Below are 17704 nucleotides of genomic sequence, written 5' to 3'. Positions count from 1 at the left end.
CGTAGCAAGGCTCCCGTTTCTCCATGGCCTGTCCGGCATTTCTGGATTTGACACTTTATTCAGCATGACCCTTTTGACCGATGGGAAGCGAGACTTCTTTGTAGCGCTGATTTGCCTTCCCAGTTTACTTGGTTGGCCAAAAAGTGCGTATGCGTTTTTTCCTGAATATATTCAGGGCATCATTGTCGAGGTTTTGCCGCTTTTCCTGTGCTTTAAAGGCGATTCGAATCTGCCTCCTGAAATCTGTTTCCTGCAATGCTGCCTTGCTTTCAAATCCTCCTCGTTGCCTTCCCTCAATATATTTGTGGACGAGAGTTATCATTTATAAGTCTGCAGGTTTGTGAACTGCAGTGCCCCTGAGCTCCATTTTTCAAATCGCTTTCTTGGGAGCTGGCCGCAAAAGCGCAGGATTGCCTCAGGCTCTATTCTGCTTCCGGGCGGCAGATTGAGCCTGTGGTTAATTCGTCTTCCTGATGGGAAAATAGAGTGACCTGTGCCTGTCCCAACACCTAGAGCTAGTCTCTCATTGGTTCCCCGTCTTCCCATTCATCCTCAGGACAAATTGCAACCTGTACGGAACAGGAGGTTAAAGTTGCTGATTCTCCAAGGAGGGGGATCGCTAGTAAAGCGGCTGGAATGGTGAACCCGAGCACAAGGAGATGAGAAATGAGGTGCGTTTTAGAAACCTTTCCCGATCACTCGGTGTACCATCATCTGGGTTTCTTATGCATGTTTTCGATGTAGGAAGATGCCATTGAACCTGGAGATTTGGGACCCATGGGATGGGTACCACGCAGTATTACTTTAAAGGGTCTGCATTTGCTCACCCAACCTCACCAAACCTCTCAGCCCCAGGAGTGACCACCCTTATGTCTCAATCAGCTGCGGGTCTAGATGTGGTCAATCCAGGTGGCATCACAGCCCCTGAACGAATTTTGTAAGAATTGCTCTCTCTTTCACTGTCTTTGTTTCACGGGTTTTTAAAATTAATTGAGTTTTATAATGGGGTTTAGCTGCTTTTCACTGCTGTGTTTATGCAGCTTTACACACACTTGACTCACTTACAGAGAGATATCAATACATAGGTTTTAAGATTCTTACTAGTCAGATATATTCTTGGGCGGTGAATAGGGGGTGTTGAGTCCAGTTCACTGAGCAAGGAGTAGGTCTTGTGTATTACATATTGGGTTTATGGAACGGTATCTGAGCTAATTTGAAACCCTTGTTTTATGCATCACCCCACGTCACCTTTCCCGATAAGCAGCCATAGTGTGTTTTCTAAAAGTGTGAGTCTGTTCTGTTTTGTAATTCAGTTCAAGGGTAGCGGTTTTTACACTCCCTCTATAAGTGATATCTTATGATAAGTGTCTTTTTCTGTGTGACTTATTTCACTTAGAATCGTCGTACCTAAATACACTCATCATGCTGCTACTAGCCTTATGACGTTGATTTCATGGCTGAGTGATATTCCATTGTACATAAGGACCACAACTTCTTTATCCATTTTTCTCTTTCCTGGGATATTTAAGGTGTAGCGAAGTGGAGGTTCTTGTCAACAGAGCAGCCCTAAACTTTGGGGTGCCTGTGTCTTGCTGATTTTTAGTTTTCCCAATTTATACGCCCATGAGTGGAAGTGCCCTATGCTCTCTAAGCTGAGTTTTGTAGATGTTTCAGGACACACCGTACACTTCTCCAGAGTGGCTGTTGGCAATTTACATCCAACCCATCAGCATAGCAAGGCTCCCGTTTCTCCATGGCCTGTCCTGCATTTCTGGTTTTGACACTTTATTCAGCATGGCCCTTTTGACCGATGGGAAGCGAGACTTCTTTGTAGCGCTGATTTGCCTTTCCAGGTTGCTTGGTTGGCCAAAAAGGGCATATGCGTTTTTTCCTGAATATATTCAGGAAAAAACGCTTACGCACTTTTTGGGCAAGGGCATCATTGTCGAGGTTTTGCCGCTTTTCCTGTGCTTTAAAGGCAATTAGAATCTACCTCCTAAAATCTTTTTCCTGCAATTCTGCCTTGCTTTCAAATCCTCTTCGTTGCCTTCCCTCAATATATTTGTGGACGACAGTTAACATTTATAACTCTGCAGGATTGGAATTGCAGTGCCCCTGAGTTCCATTTTTCAACTCTCTTTTTGGGAGCTGGCCGCGAAAGCGCAGGATTGCTTCTGGCCCTATTCTGCTTCCGGGCGGCAGACTGAGCCTGTGGTTAATTCTTCTTCCTGATGGGACAATAGAGTGACCTGTGCCTGTCCCAACACCTAGAGCTAGTCTCTCATTGGTTCCCCGTCTTCCCGTTCATCCTCAGGACAAATTGCAACCTGTACGGAACAGGAGGTTAAAGGTGCTGATTCTCCAAGGAGGGAGATTGCTAGTAAAGCGGCTGGAATGGCGAACCCGAGCACCATCAGACGAGAAATGAGGTGTGTTTTAGCAACCTTTCCCGATCACTCGGTGTACCATCTTCTGGGTTTCTCATGCATGTTTTCGATGTAGGAAGATGCCCTTGAACCTGGAGATTTGGGACCAATTGGATGGGTACCACGCAGTATTAATTTAAAGCGTCTGCGTTTGCTCACCCAACCTCACCAAACCTCTCAGCCCCAAGAGTGTCCACCCTTATGTCTCAATCAGCTGCGGGTCTAGATATGGTCAATCCAGGTGGCATCACAGCCCCTGAACGAATTTTGTAAGAATTGCTCTCTCTTTCACTGTCTTTGTTTCACGGGTTTTTAAAATTAATTGAGTTTTATAATGGGGTTTAGCTGCTTTTCACTGCTGTGTTTATGCAGCTTTACACCCACTTGACTCACTTACAGAGAGATATCAATACATAGGTTTTAAGATTCTTACTAGTCAGATATATTCTTGGGCGCTGAATAGGGGGTGTTGAGTACAGTTCACTGAGCAAGGAGTAGGTCTTGTCTATTACATATTGGGTTTATGGAACGGTATCTGAGCTAATTTGAAACCCTTGTTTTATGCATCACCCCACCTCACCTTTCCCGTTAGGCAGCCATAGTGTGTTTTCTAAACGTGTGACTCTGTTCTGTTTTGTAATTCAGTTCAAGGGTAGCGGTTTTTACATTCCCTCTATAAGTGATATCTTATGATAAGTGTCTTTTTCTGTGTGACTTATTTCACTTAGAATCGTCGTACCTAAATCCACTCATCATGCTGCTACTAGCCTTATGACGTTGATTTCATGGCTGAGTGAAATTCCATTGTAAATAAGGACCACAACTTCTTTATCCATTTTTCTCTTTCCTGGGATATTTAAGGTGTAACGAAGTGGAGGTTCTTGTCAACAGAGCAGCCCTAAACTTTGGGGTGCTTGTGTCTTGCTGATTTTTAGTGTTCCCAATTTATACGCCCATGAGTGGAAGTGCCTTATGCTCTCTAAGCTGAGTATTGTAAATATTTCAGGACACACCGTACACTTCTCCAGAGTGGCTGTTGACAATTTACATCCCGCCCATCAGCGTAGCAAGGCTCCCGTTTCTCCGTGGCCTGTCCTGCACTTCTGGTTTTGACACTTTATTCAGCATGGCCCTTTTGACCGATGGGAAGCGAGACTTCTTTGTAGCGCTGATTTGCCTTTCCAGGTTGCTTGTTTGGCCAAAAAGGGCGTATGCGTTTTTTCCTGAATATATTCAGGAGAAAACGCATACGCCCTTTTTGGCCAAGGGCATCATTGTCGAGGTTTTGCCGCTTTTCCTGTGCTTTAAAGGCGATTCGAATCTGCCTCCTGAAATCTGTTTCCTGCAATTCTGCCTTGCTTTCAAATCCTCTTTGTTGCCTTCCCTCAATATATTTGTAGACGAGAGTTATCATTTATAATTCTGCAGGTTTGTGAATTGCAGTGCCCCTGAGCTCCATTTTTCAACTCGCTCTCTTGGTAGCTGGCCGCAAAAGAGCAGGATTGCTTTAGGCCCTATTCTTCTTCCGGGCGGCAGACTGAGCCTGTGCTTAATTCTTCTTCCTGATGGGAAAATAGAGTGACCTGTGCCTGTCCCAACACCTAGAGCTAGTCTCTCATTGGTTCCCCCTCTTCCCGTTCATCCTCAGGAGAAATTGCAACCTGTATGGAACAGGAGGTTAAAGGTGCTGATTCTCCAAGGAGGGAGATTGCTAATAAAGCGGCTGGAATGGCGAACCCGAGCACAAGGAGATGAGAAATGAGGTTCGTTTTAGAAACCTTTCCCGATCACTCGGTGGACCATCTTCTGGGTTTCTCATGCATGTTTTCGATGTAGGAAGATGCCCTTGAACCTGGAGATTTGGGACCCATGGGATGGGTACCACGCAGTATTACTTTAAAGCGTCTGCGTTTGCTCACCCAACCTCACCAAACCTCTCAGCCCCAAGAGTTTCCACCCTTATGTCTCAATCAGCTGTGTGTCTAGATATGGTCAATCCAGGTGGCATCACAGCCCCTGAACGAATTTTGTAAGAATTTCTCTCTCTTTCACTGTCTTTGCTTCACGGGTTTTTAAAAGTAATTGATTTTTATATTGGGGTTTAGCTGATTTTCACTGCTGTGTTTATGCCGCTTTACACCCACTTGACTCACTTACAGAGAGATATCAATGCATAGGTTTTAAGATTCTTACTAGTCAGATATATTCTTGGGCGGTGAATAGGGGGTGTTGAGTCCAGTTCACTGAGCAAGGAGTAGGTCTTGTCTATTACATATTGGGTTTATGGAACGGTATCTGAGCTAATTTGACACCCTTGTTTTATGCATCACCCCACCTCACCTTTCCCGATAAGCAGCCATAGTGTGTTTTCTAAAAGTGTGAGTCTGTTCTGTTTTGTAATTCAGTTCAAGGGTAGCGGTTTTTACACTCCCTCTATAAGTGATATCTTATGATAAGTGTCTTTTTCTGTGTGACTTATTTCACTTAGAATCGTCGTACCTAAATACACTCATCATGCTGCTACTAGCCTTATGACATTTATTTCATGGCTGAGTGATATTCCATTGTACATAAGGACCGCAACTTCTTTATTCATTTTTCTCTTTCCTGGGATAATTAAGGTGTAACGAAGTGGAAGTTCTTGTCAACAGAGCAGCCCTAAACTTTGGGGTGCTTGTGCCTTGCTGATTTTTAGTTTTCCCAATTTATACGCCCATGAGTGGAAGTGCCCTATGCTCTCTAAGCTGAGTTTTTAGATGTTTCAGGACACACCGTACACTTCTCCAGAGTGCCTCTTGGCAATTTACATCCCGCCCATCAGCGTAGCAAGTCTCACGTTTCTCCATGGCCTGTCCTGCGTTTCTGGTTTTGACACTTTATTCAGCATGGCCCTTTTGACCGATGGGAAGCGAGACTTCTTTGTAGCGCTGATTTGCCTTTCCACGTTGCTTGGTTGGCCAAGAAGGGCGTATGCGTTTTTTCCTGAATATATTCAGGAAAAAACGCATACGCCCTTCTTGGCCAAGGGCATCATTGTCGAGGTTTTGCCGCTTTTCCTGTGCTTTAAAGGCGATTCGAATCTGCCTCCTGAAATCTGTTTCCTGCAATTCTGCCTTGCTTTCAAATCCTCTTCGTTGCCTTCCCTCAATATATTTGTAGACGAGAGTTAACATTTATAAGTCTGCAGGTTTGTGAATTGCAGTGCCCCTGAGCTCCATTTTTCAACTCGCTCTCTTGGTAGCTGGCCGCAAAAGCGCAGGATTGCTTTAGGCCCTATTCTGCTTCCGGGCGGCAGACTGAGCCTGTGGTTAATTCTTCTTCCTGATGGGAAAATAGAGTGTTCTGTGCCTGTCACAACACCTAGAGCTAGTCTCTCATTGGTTCCCCCTCTTCCCGTTCATCCTCAGGAAACATTGGAACCTGTACAGAATAGGAGGTTAAAGGTGCCAATTCTCCAAGGAGGGAGATTGCTAGTAAAGCGGCTGGAATGGCGAACCCGAGCACAAGGAAATGAGAAATGAGGTGCGTTTTAGAAACCTTCCCCAATCACACGGTGTACCATCTTCTGGGTTTTTCATGCATGTTTTCGATGTAGGAAGATGCCCTTGATCCTGGAGATTTGGGACCCATGGGATGGGTACCACGCAGTATTACTTTAAATGGTCTACGTTTGCTCACCCAACCTAACCAAAACTCTCAGCCCCAAGAGTGTCCACCCTTATGTCAAAATCAGCTGTGAGGCTAGATATGGCCAATCCAGGTGGCATCACAGCCCCTGAACGAATTTTGTAAGAATTTCTCTCTCTTTCACTGTGTTTGCTTCACGGGTTTTTAAAAGTAATTGATTTTTATAATGGGGTTTAGCTGCTTTTCACTGCTGTGTTTATGTCTCTTTACACCCTCTTGACTCACTTACAGGGAGATATCAATGCATAGGTTGTAAGAGTCTTACTAGTCAGATATATTCTTGGGCGGTGAATAGGGGGTGTTGAGTCCAGTTCACTGAGCAAGGAGTAGGTCTTGTCTATTACATATTGGGTTTATGGAACGGTATCTGAGCAAATTAGAAACCCTTTTTTTATGCATCACCCCACCTCACCTTTCCCGTTAAGCAGCCATAGTGTGTTTTCTAAACGTGTGACTCTGTTCTGTTTTGTAATTCAGTTCAAGGGTAGCGGTTTTTACATTCCATCTATAAGTGATATCTTATGATAAGTGTCTTTTTCTTTGTGACTTATTTCACTTAGAATCGTCGTACCTAAATCCACTCATCATGCTGCTACTAGCCTTATGACATTTATTTCATGGCTGAGTGATATTCCATTGTACATAAGGACCACAACTTCTTTATTCATTTTTCTCTTTCCTGGGATATTTAAGGTGTAACGAAGTGGAGGTTCTTGTCAACAGAGCAGCCCTAAACTTTGGGGTGCTTGTGCCTTGCTGATTTTTAGTTTTCCCAATTTATACGCCCATGAGTGATAGTGCCCTATGCTCTCTAAGCTGAGTTTTTTAGATGTTTCAGGACACACCGTACACTTCTCCAGAGTGCCTCTTGGCAATTTACATCCCGCCCATCAGCGTAGCAATTCTCACGTTTCTCCATGGCCTGTCCTGCGTTTCTGGTTTTGACACTTTATTCAGCATGGCCCTTTTGACCGATGGGAAGCGAGACTTCTTTGTACCGCTGATTTGCCTTTCCAGGATGCTTGGGCGGCCAAAAAGGGCGTGTACGTTTTTTCCTGAATATATTCAGGAAAAAACGCATACGCCCTATTTGGCCAAGGGCATCATTGTCGAGGTTTTGCCGCTTTTCCTGTGCTTTAAAGGCGATTCGAATCTGCCTCCTGAAATCTGTTTCCTGCAATTCTGCCTTGCTTTCAAATCCTCTTCGTTGCCTTCCCTCAATATATTTGTAGACGAGAGTTAACATTTATAAGTCTGCAGGTTTGTGAATTGCAGTGCCCCTGAGCTCCATTTTTCAACTCGCTCTCTTGGGAGCTGGCCGCAAAAGCGCAGGATTGCTTTAGGCCCTATTCTGCTTTCGGGCGGCAGACTGAGCCTGTGGTTAATTCTTCTTCCTGATGGGAAAATAGAGTGTTCTGTGCCTGTCGCAACACCTAGAGCTAGTCTCTCATTGGTTCCCCCTATTCCCGTTCATCCTCAGAACACATTGCAACCTGTACGGAAGAGGAGGTTAAAGGTGCTGATTCTCTAAGGAGGGAGATTGCTAGTAAAGCGGCTGGAATGGCGAACCCAAGCACAAGGAGATGAGAAATGAGGTGCGTTTTAGAAACCTTTCCCGATCACTCGGTGTACCATCTTCTGGGTTTCTCATGCATGTTTTCGATGTAGGAAGATGCCCTTGAACCTGGAGATTTGGGACCCATGGGATGGGTACCACGCAGTATTACTTTAAATGGTCTACGTTTGCTCACCCAACCTAACCAAAACTCTCAGCCCCAAGAGTGTCCACCCTTATGTCGCAATCAGCCGTGGGGCTAGATATGGCCAATCCAGGTGGCATCACAGCCCCTGAACGAATTTTGTAAGAATTTCTCTCTCTTTCACTGTCTTTGCTTCACGGGTTTTTAAAAGTAATTGATTTTTATAATGGGGTTTAGCTGCTTTTCACTGCTGTGTTTATGTCTCTTTACACCCTCTTGACTCACTTACAGGGAGATATCAATGCATAGGTTTTAAGAGTCTTACTAGTCAGATATATTCTTGGGCGGTGAATAGGGGGTGTTGAGTCCAGTTCACTGAGCAAGGAGTAGGTCTTGTCTATTACATATTGGGTTTATGGAACGGTATCTGAGCAAATTAGAAACCCTTTTTTTATGCATCACCCCACCTCACCTTTCCCGTTAAGCAGCCATAGTGTGTTTTCTAAACGTGTGACTCTGTTCTGTTTTGTAATTCAGTTCAAGGGTAGCGGTTTTTACATTCCATCTATAAGTGATATCTTATGATAAGTGTCTTTTTCTTTGTGACTTATTTCACTTAGAATCGTCGTACCTAAATCCACTCATCATGCTGCTACTAGCCTTATGACGTTGATATTATGGCTGAGTGATATTCCATTGTAAATAAGGACCACAACTTCTTTATCCATTTTTCTCTTTCCTGGGATATTTAAGGTGTAACGAAGTGGAGGTTCTTGTCAACAGAGCAGCCCTAAACTTTGGGGTGCTTGTGTCTTCCTGATTTTTAGTGTTCCCAATTTATACGCCCATGAGTGGAAGTGCACTATGCTCTCTAACCTGAGTATTGTAAATATTTCAGGACACACCGTACACTTCTCCAGAGTGGCTGTTGGCAATTTACATCCCGCCCATCAGCGTAGCAAGGCTCCCATTTCTCCGTGGCCTGTCCTGCATTTCTGGTTTTGACACTTTATTCAGCATGGCCCTTTTGACCGATGGGAAGCGAGACTTCTTTGTAGCGCTGATTTGCCTTTCCAGGTTGCTTGGTTGGCCAAAAAGGGCGTATGCGTTTTTTCCTGAATATACTCAGGAAAAAACGCATACGCCCTTTTTGGCCAAGGGCATCATTGTCGAGGTTTTGCTGCTTTTCCTGTGCTTTAAAGGCGATTCAAATCTACCTCCTGAAATCTGTTTCCTGCAATTCTGCCTTGCTTTCAAATCCTCTTCGTTGCCTTCCCTGAATATATTTGTGGACGAGAGTTATCATTTATAACTCTGCAGGTTTGTGAATTGCAGTGCCCCTGAGCTCCATTTTTCAACTCGCTTTCTTGGGAGCTGGCCGCAAAAGCGCAGGATTGCTTCAGGCCCTATTCGGGTTCCGGGCGGCAGGATGAGCCTGTGGTTATTTCTTCTTCCTGATGGGAAAATAGAGTGACCTGTGCCTGTCCCAACACCTAGAGCTAGTCTCCCATTGGTTCCCCCTCTTCCCGTTCATCCTCAGGACAAATTGCAACCTGTACGGAACAGGAGGTTAAAGCTGCTGATTCTCCAAGGAGGGAGATTGCTAGTAAAGCGGCTGGAATGGCGAACCCGAACACCATCAGACGAGAAATGAGGTGTGTTTTAGCAACCTTTCCCGATCACACGGTTTACCATCTTCTGGGTTTCTCATGCATGTTTTCGATGTAGGAAGATGCCCTTGAACCTGGAGATTTGGGACCCATGGGATGGGTACCACGCAGTATTACTTTAAAGCGTCTGCGTTTGCTCACCCAACCTCACCAAACCTCTCAGCCCCAAGAGTGTCCACCCTTATGTCTCAATCAGCTGCGGGTCTAGATATGGTCAATTCAGGTGGCATCACAGCCCCTGAACGAATTTTGTAAGAATTTCTCTCTTTTTCACTGTCTTTGTTTCACGGGTTTTTAAAATTAATTGAGTTTTATAATGGGGTTTAGCTGCTTTTCACTGCTGTGTTTATGCAGCTTTACACACACTTGACTCACTTACAGAGAGATATCAATACATAGGTTTTAAGATTCTTACTAGTCAGATATATTCTTGGGCGGTGAATAGGGGGTGTTGAGTCCAGTTCACTGAGCAAGGAGTAGGTCTTGTGTATTACATATTGGGTTTATGGAACGGTATCTGAGCTAATTTGAAACCCTTGTTTTATGCATCTCCCCACCTCACCTTTCCCGTTAGGCAGCCATAGTTTGTTTTCTAAACGTGTGACTCTGTTCTGTTTTGTAATTCAGTTCAAGGGTAGCGGTTTTTACATTCCCTCTATAAGTGATATCTTATGATAAGTGTCGTTTTCTGTGTGACTTATTTCACTTAGAATCGTCGTACCTAAATCCACTCATCATGCTGCTACTAGCCTTATGACGTTGATTTCATGGCTGAGTGATATTCCATTGTACATAAGGACCACAACTTCTTTATCCATTTTTCTCTTTCCTGGGATATTTAAGGTGTAACGAAGTGGAGGTTCTTGTCAACAGAGCAGCCCTAAACTTTGGGGTGCTTGTGTCTTGCTGATTTTTAGTGTTCCCAATTTATACGCCCATGAGTGGAAGTGCCCTATGCTCTCTAAGCTGAGTATTGTAAATATTTCAGGACACACCGTACACTTCTCCAGAGTGGCTGTTGGCAATTTACATCCCGCCCATCAGCGTAGCAAGGCTCCCGTTTCTCCGTGGCCTGTCCTGCACTTCTGGTTTTGACACTTTATTCAGCATGGCCCTTTTGACCGATGGGAAGCGAGACTTCTTTGTAGCCCTGATTTGCCTTTCCAGGTTGCTTGTTTGGCCAAAAAGGGCGTATGCGTTTTTTCCTGAATATATTCAGGAGAAAACGCATACACCCTTTTTGGCCAAGGGCATCATTGTCGAGGTTTTGCCACTTTTCCTGTGCTTTAAAGGCGATTCGAATCTGCCTCCTGAAATCTGTTTCCTGCAATTCTGCCTTGCTTTCAAATCCTCTTTGTTGCCTTCCCTCAATATATTTGTAGACGAGAGTTATCATTTATAATTCTGCAGGTTTGTGAATTGCAGTGCCCCTGAGCTCCATTTTTCAACTCGCTCTCTTGGTAGCTGGCCGCAAAAGAGCAGGATTGCTTTAGGCCCTATTCTGCTTCCGGGCGGCAGACTGAGCCTGTGGTTAATTCTTCTTCCTGATGGGAAAATAGAGTGACCTGTGCCTGTCCCAACACCTAGAGCTAGTCTCTCATTGGTTCCCCCTCTTCCCGTTCATCCTCAGGACAAATTGCAACCTGTATGGAACAGGAGGTTAAAGGTGCTGATTCTCCAAGGAGGGAGATTGCTAATAAAGCGGCTGGAATGGCGAACCCGAGCACAAGGAGATGAGAAATGAGGTGCGTTTTAGAAACCTTTCCCGATCACTCGGTGGACCATCTTCTGGGTTTCTCATGCATGTTTTCGATGTAGGAAGATGCCCTTGAACCTGGAGATTTGGGACCCATGGGATGGGTACCACGCAGTATTACTTTAAAGCGTCTGCGTTTGCTCACCCAACCTCACCAAACCTCTCAGCCCCAAGAGTTTCCACCCTTATGTCTCAATCAGCTGTGTGTCTAGATATGGTCAATCCAGGTGGCATCACAGCCCCTGAACGAATTTTGTAAGAATTTCTCTCTCTTTCACTGTCTTTGCTTCACGGGTTTTTAAAAGTAATTGATTTTTATATTGGGGTTTAGCTGATTTTCACTGCTGTGTTTATGCCGCTTTACACCCACTTGACTCACTTACAGAGAGATATCAATGCATAGGTTTTAAGATTCTTACTAGTCAGATATATTCTTGGGCGGTGAATAGGGGGTGTTGAGTCCAGTTCACTGAGCAAGGAGTAGGTCTCGTCTATTACATATTGGGTTTATGGAACGGTATCTGAGCTAATTTGACACCCTTGTTTTATGCATCACCCCACGTCACCTTTCCCGATAAGCAGCCATAGTGTGTTTTCTAAAAGTGTGAGTCTGTTCTGTTTTGTAATTCAGTTCAAGGGTAGCGGTTTTTACACTCCCTCTATAAGTGATATCTTATGATAAGTGTCTTTTTCTTTGTGACTTATTTCACTTAGAATCGTCGTACCTAAATCCACTCATCATGCTGCTACTAGCCTTATGACGTTGATATTATGGCTGAGTGATATTCCATTGTAAATAAGGACCACAACTTCTTTATCCATTTTTCTCTTTCCTGGGATATTTAAGGTGTAACGAAGTGGAGGTTCTTGTCAACTGAGCAGCCCTAAACTTTGGGGTGCCTGTGTTTTGCTGATTTTTAGTTTTCCCAATTTCTACGCCCATGAGTGGAAGTGCCCTATGCTCTCTAAGCTGAGTTTTTTAGATGTTTCAGGACACACCGTACACTTCTCCAGAGTGCCTCTTGGCAATTTACATCCCGCCCATTTGCGTAGCAAGTCTCACGTTTCTCCATGGCCTGTCCTGCGTTTCTGGTTTTGACACTTTATTCAGCATGGCCCTTTTGACCGATGGGAAGCGAGACTTCTTTGTACCGCTGATTTGCCTTTCCAGGATGCTTGGGCGGCCAAAAAGGGCGTGTACGTTTTTTCCTGAATATATTCAGGAAAAAACGCATACGCCCTTTTTGGCCAAGGGCATCATTGTCGAGGTTTTGCCGCTTTTCCTGTGGTTTAAAGGCGATTCGAATCTGCCTCCTGAAATCTGTTTCCTGCAATTCTGCCTTGCTTTCAAATCCTCTTCGTTGCCTTCCCTCAATATATTTGTAGACGAGAGTTAACATTTATAAGTCTGCAGGTTTGTGAATTGCAGTGCCCCTGAGCTCCATTTTTCAACTCGCTCTCTTGGTAGCTGGCCGCAAAAGCGCAGGATTGCTTTAGGCCCTATTCTGCTTCCGGGCGGCAGACTGAGCCTGTGGTTAATTCTTCTTCCTGATGGGAAAATAGAGTGACCTGTGCCTGTCGCAACACCTAGAGGCTAGTCTCTCACTGGTTCCCCCTCTTCCCGTTCATCCTCAGGAAACATGGCAACCTGTATGGAATAGGAGGTTAAAGGTGCCGATTCTCCAAGGAGGGAGATTGCTAGTAAAGCGGCTGGAATGGCGAACCCGAGCACAAGGAAATGAGAAATGAGGTGCGTTTTAGAAACCTTCCCCAATCACACGGTGTACCATCTTCTGGGTTTTTCATGCATGTTTTCGATGTAGGAAGATGCCCTTGAACCTGGAGATTTGGGACCCATGGGATGGGTACCACGCAGTATTACTTTAAATGGTCTACGTTTGCTCACCCAACCTAACCAAAACTCTCAGCCCCAAGAGTGTCCACCCTTAAGTCAAAATCAGCTGTGAGGCTAGATATGGCCAATCCAGGTGACATCACAGCCCCTGAACGAATTTTGTAAGAATTTCTCTCTCTTTCACTGTCTTTGCTTCACGGGTTATTAAAAGTAATTGATTTTTATAATGGGGTTTAGCTGCTTTTCACTGCTGTGTTTATGTCTCTTTACACCCTCTTGACTCACTTACAGGGAGATATCAATGCATAGGTTTTAAGAGTCTTACTAGTCAGATATATTCTTGGGCGGTGAATAGGGGGTGTTGAGTCCAGTTCACTGAGCAAGGAGTAGGTCTTGTCTATTACATATTGGGTTTATGGAACGGTATCTGAGCAAATTAGAAACCCTTTTTTTATGCATCACCTCACCTCAACTTTCCCGTTAAGCAGCCATAGTGTGTTTTCTAAACGTGTGACTCTGTTCTGTTTTGTAATTCAGTTCAAGGGTAGCGGTTTTTACATTCCATCTATAAGTGATATCTTATGATAAGTGTCTTTTTCTTTGTGACTTATTTCACTTAGCATCGTCGTACCTAAATCCACTCATCATGCTGCTTCTAGCCTTATGACATTTATTTCATGGCTGAGTGATATTCCATTGTACATAAGGACCACAACTTCTTTATTCATTTTTCTCTTTCCTGGAATATTTAAGGGGTAACGAAGTGGAGGTTCTTGTCAACAGAGCAGCCCTAAACTTTGGGGTGCTTGTGCCTTGCTGATTTTTAGTTTTCCCAATTTATACGCCCATGAGTGAAAGTGCCCTATGCTCTCTAAGCTGAGTTTTTTAGATGTTTCAGGACACACCGTACACTTCTCCAGAGTGCCTCTTGGCAATTTACATCCCGCCCATCAGCGTAGCAAGTCTCACGTTTCTCCATGGCCTGTCCTGCGTTTCTGGTTTTGACACTTTATTCAGCATGGCCCTTTTGACCGATGGGAAGCGAGACTTCTTTGTACCGCTGATTTGCCTTTCCAGGATGCTTGGGCGGCCAAAAAGGGCGTGTACGTTTTTTCCTGAATATATTCAGGAAAAAACGCATACGCCCTTTTTGGCCAAGGGCATCATTGTCGAGGTTTTGCCGCTTTTCCTGTGGTTTAAAGGCGATTCGAATCTGCCTCCTGAAATCTGTTTCCTGCAATTCTGCCTTGCTTTCAAATCCTCTTCGTTGCCTTCCCTCAATATATTTGTAGACGAGAGTTAACATTTATAAGTCTGCAGGTTTGTGAATTGCAGTGCCCCTGAGCTCCATTTTTCAACTCGCTCTCTTGGGAGCTGGCCGCAAAAGCGCAGGATTGCTTTAGGCCCTATTCTGCTTTCGGGCGGCAGACTGAGCCTGTGGTTAATTCTTCTTCCTGATGGGAAAATAGAGTGTTCTGTGCCTGTCGCAACACCTAGAGCTAGTCTCTCATTGGTTCCCCCTCTTCCCGTTCATCCTCAGAACACATTGCAACCTGTACGGAAGAGGAGGTTAAAGGTGCTGATTCTCTAAGGAGGGAGATTGCTAGTAAAGCGGCTGGAATGGCGAACCCGAGCACAAGGAGATGAGAAATGAGGTGCGTTTTAGAAACCTTTCCCGATCACTCGGTGTACCATCTTCTGGGATTCTCATGCATGTTTTCGATGTAGGAAGATGCCCTTGAACCTGGAGATTTGGGACCCATGGGATGGGTACCACGCAGTATTACTTTAAATGGTCTACGTTTGCTCACCCAACCTAACCAAAACTCTCAGCCCCAAGAGTGTCCACCCTTATGTCGCAATCAGCTGTGGGGCTAGATATGGCCAATCCAGGTGGCATCACAGCCCCTGAACGAATTTTGTAAGAATTTCTCTCTCTTTCACTGTCTTTGCTTCACGGGTTTTTAAAAGTAATTGATTTTTATAATGGGGTTTAGCTGCTTTTCACTGCTGTGTTTATGTCTCTTTACACCCTCTTGACTCACTTACAGGGAGATATCAATGCATAGGTTTTAAGAGTCTTACTAGTCAGATATATTCTTGGGCGGTGAATAGGGGGTGTTGAGTCCAGTTCACTGAGCAAGGAGTAGGTCTTGTCTATTACATATTGGGTTTATGGAACGGTATCTGAGCAAATTAGAAACCCTTTTTTTATGCATCACCCCACCTCACCTTTCCCGTTAAGCAGCCATAGTGTGTTTTCTAAACGTGTGACTCTGTTCTGTTTTGTAATTCAGTTCAAGGGTAGCGGTTTTTACATTCCCTCTATAAGTGATATCTTATGATAAGTGTCGTTTTCTTTGTGACTTATTTCACTTAGAATCGTCGTACCTAAATCCACTCATCATGCTGCTACTAGCCTTATGACGTTGATATTATGGCTGAGTGATATTCCATTGTAAATAAGGACCACAACTTCTTTATCCATTTTTCTCTTTCCTGGGATATTTAAGGTGTAACGAAGTGGAGGTTCTTGTCAACAGAGCAGCCCTAAACTTTGGGGTGCCTGTGTTTTGCTGATTTTTAGTTTTCCCAATTTCTACGCCCATGAGTGGAAGTGCCCTATGCTCTCTAAGCTGAGTTTTTTAGATGTTTCAGGACACACCGTACACTTCTCCAGAGTGCCTCTTGGCAATTTACATCCAGCCCATCAGCGTAGCAAGTCTCGTGTTTCTCCATGGCCTGTCCTGCGTTTCTGGTTTTGACACTTTATTCAGCATGGCCCTTTTGACCGATGGGAAGCGAGACTTCTTTGTAGCCCTGATTTGCCTTTCCAGGTTGCTTGGTTGTCTAAGAAAGGCGTATGCGTTTTTTCCTGATTATATTCAGGAAAAAACGCATACGCCCTTCTTGGACAAGGGCATCATTGTCGAGGTTTTGCCGCTTTTCCTGTGCTTTAAAGGCGATTCGAATCTGCCTCCTGAAATCTGTTTCCTGCAATTCTGCCTTGCTTTCAAATCCTCTTTGTTGCCTTCCCTCAACATATTTGTAGACGAGAGTTATCATTTATAATTCTGCAGGTTTGTGAATTGCAGTGCCCCTGAGCTCCATTTTTCAACTCGCTCTCTTGGTAGCTGGCCGCAAAAGAGCAGGATTGCTTTAGGCCCTATTCTGCTTCCGGGCGGCAGACTGAGCCTGTGGTTAATTCTTCTTCCTGATGGGAAAATAAAGTGATCTGTGCCTGTCGCAACACCTAGAGCTAGTCTCTCATTGGTTCCCCCTCTTCCCGTTCATCCTCAGAACACATTGCGACCTGTACGGAACAGGAGGTTAAAGGTGCTGATTCTCCAAGGTGGGAGAATGCTAGTAAAGCGGCTGGAATGTCGTACCCGAGCACAAGGAGATGAGAAATGAGGTGCGTTTTAGAAACCTTTCCCGTTCACACGGTGTAACTTCTTCTGGGTTTCTCATGCATGGTTTCGATGTAGGAAGGTGCCCTTGAACCTGGAGATTTGGGACCCATGGGATGGGTACGACGCAGTAGTACTTTAAAGGGTCTGCGTTTGGTCACCCAACCTCACCAAACCTCTCAGCCCCAAGAGTGTCCACCCTTATGTCTCAATCAACTGCGGGTCTAGATATGGTCAATCCAGGTGGCATCACAGCCCCGGAACGAATTTTGTAAGAATTTCTCTCTGTTTCACTGTCTTTGTTTCACGGGTTTTTAAAATTAATTGAGTTTTATAATGGGGTTTAGCTGCTTTTCACTGCTGTGTTTATGCAGCTTTACACCCACTTGACTCACTTACAGAGAGATATCAATACATAGGTTTTAAGATTCTTACTAGTCAGATATATTCTTGGGCGGTGAATAGGGGGTGTTGAGTCCAGTTCACTGAGCAAGGAGTAGGTCTTGTCTATTACATATTGTCTTTATGGAACGGTATCTGAGCTAATTTGAAACCCTTGTTTTATGCATCACCCCACCTCACCTTTCCCGTTAGGCAGCCATAGTGTGTTTTCTAAACGTGTGACTCTGTTCTGTTTTGTAATTCAGTTCAAGGGTAGCGGTTTTTACATTCCCTCTATAAGTGATATCTTATGATAAGTGTCGTTTTCTGTGTGACTTATTTCACTTAGAATCGTCATACCTAAATCCACTCATCATGCTGCTACTAGCCTTATGACGTTGATTTCATGGCTGAGTGATATTCCATTGTACATAAGGACCACAACTTCTTTATCCATTTTTCTCTTTCCTGGGATATTTAAGGTGTAACGAAGTGGAGGTTCTTGTCAACAGAGCAGCCCTAAACTTTGGGGTGCTTGTGTCTTGCTGATTTTTAGTGTTCCCAATTTATACGCCCATGAGTGGAAGTGCCCTATGCTCTCTAAGCTGAGTATTGTAAATATTTCAGGACACACCGTACACTTCTCCAGAGTGGCTGTTGGCAATTTACATCCCGCCCATCAGCGTAGCAAGGCTCCCGTTTCTCCGTGGCCTGTCCTGCATTTCTGGTTTTGACACTTTATTCAGCATGGCCCTTTTTACCGATGGGAAGCGAGACTTCTTTGTAGCGCTGATTTGCCTTTCCAGGTTGCTTGGTTGG

The sequence above is a fragment of the Eschrichtius robustus genome, chromosome 7, assembly GCF_028021215.1.
Source record: "Eschrichtius robustus isolate mEscRob2 chromosome 7, mEscRob2.pri, whole genome shotgun sequence".
Lineage (NCBI taxonomy): Eukaryota > Metazoa > Chordata > Mammalia > Artiodactyla > Eschrichtiidae > Eschrichtius > Eschrichtius robustus.
Note: the sequence above shows the minus strand (reverse complement) of the source record.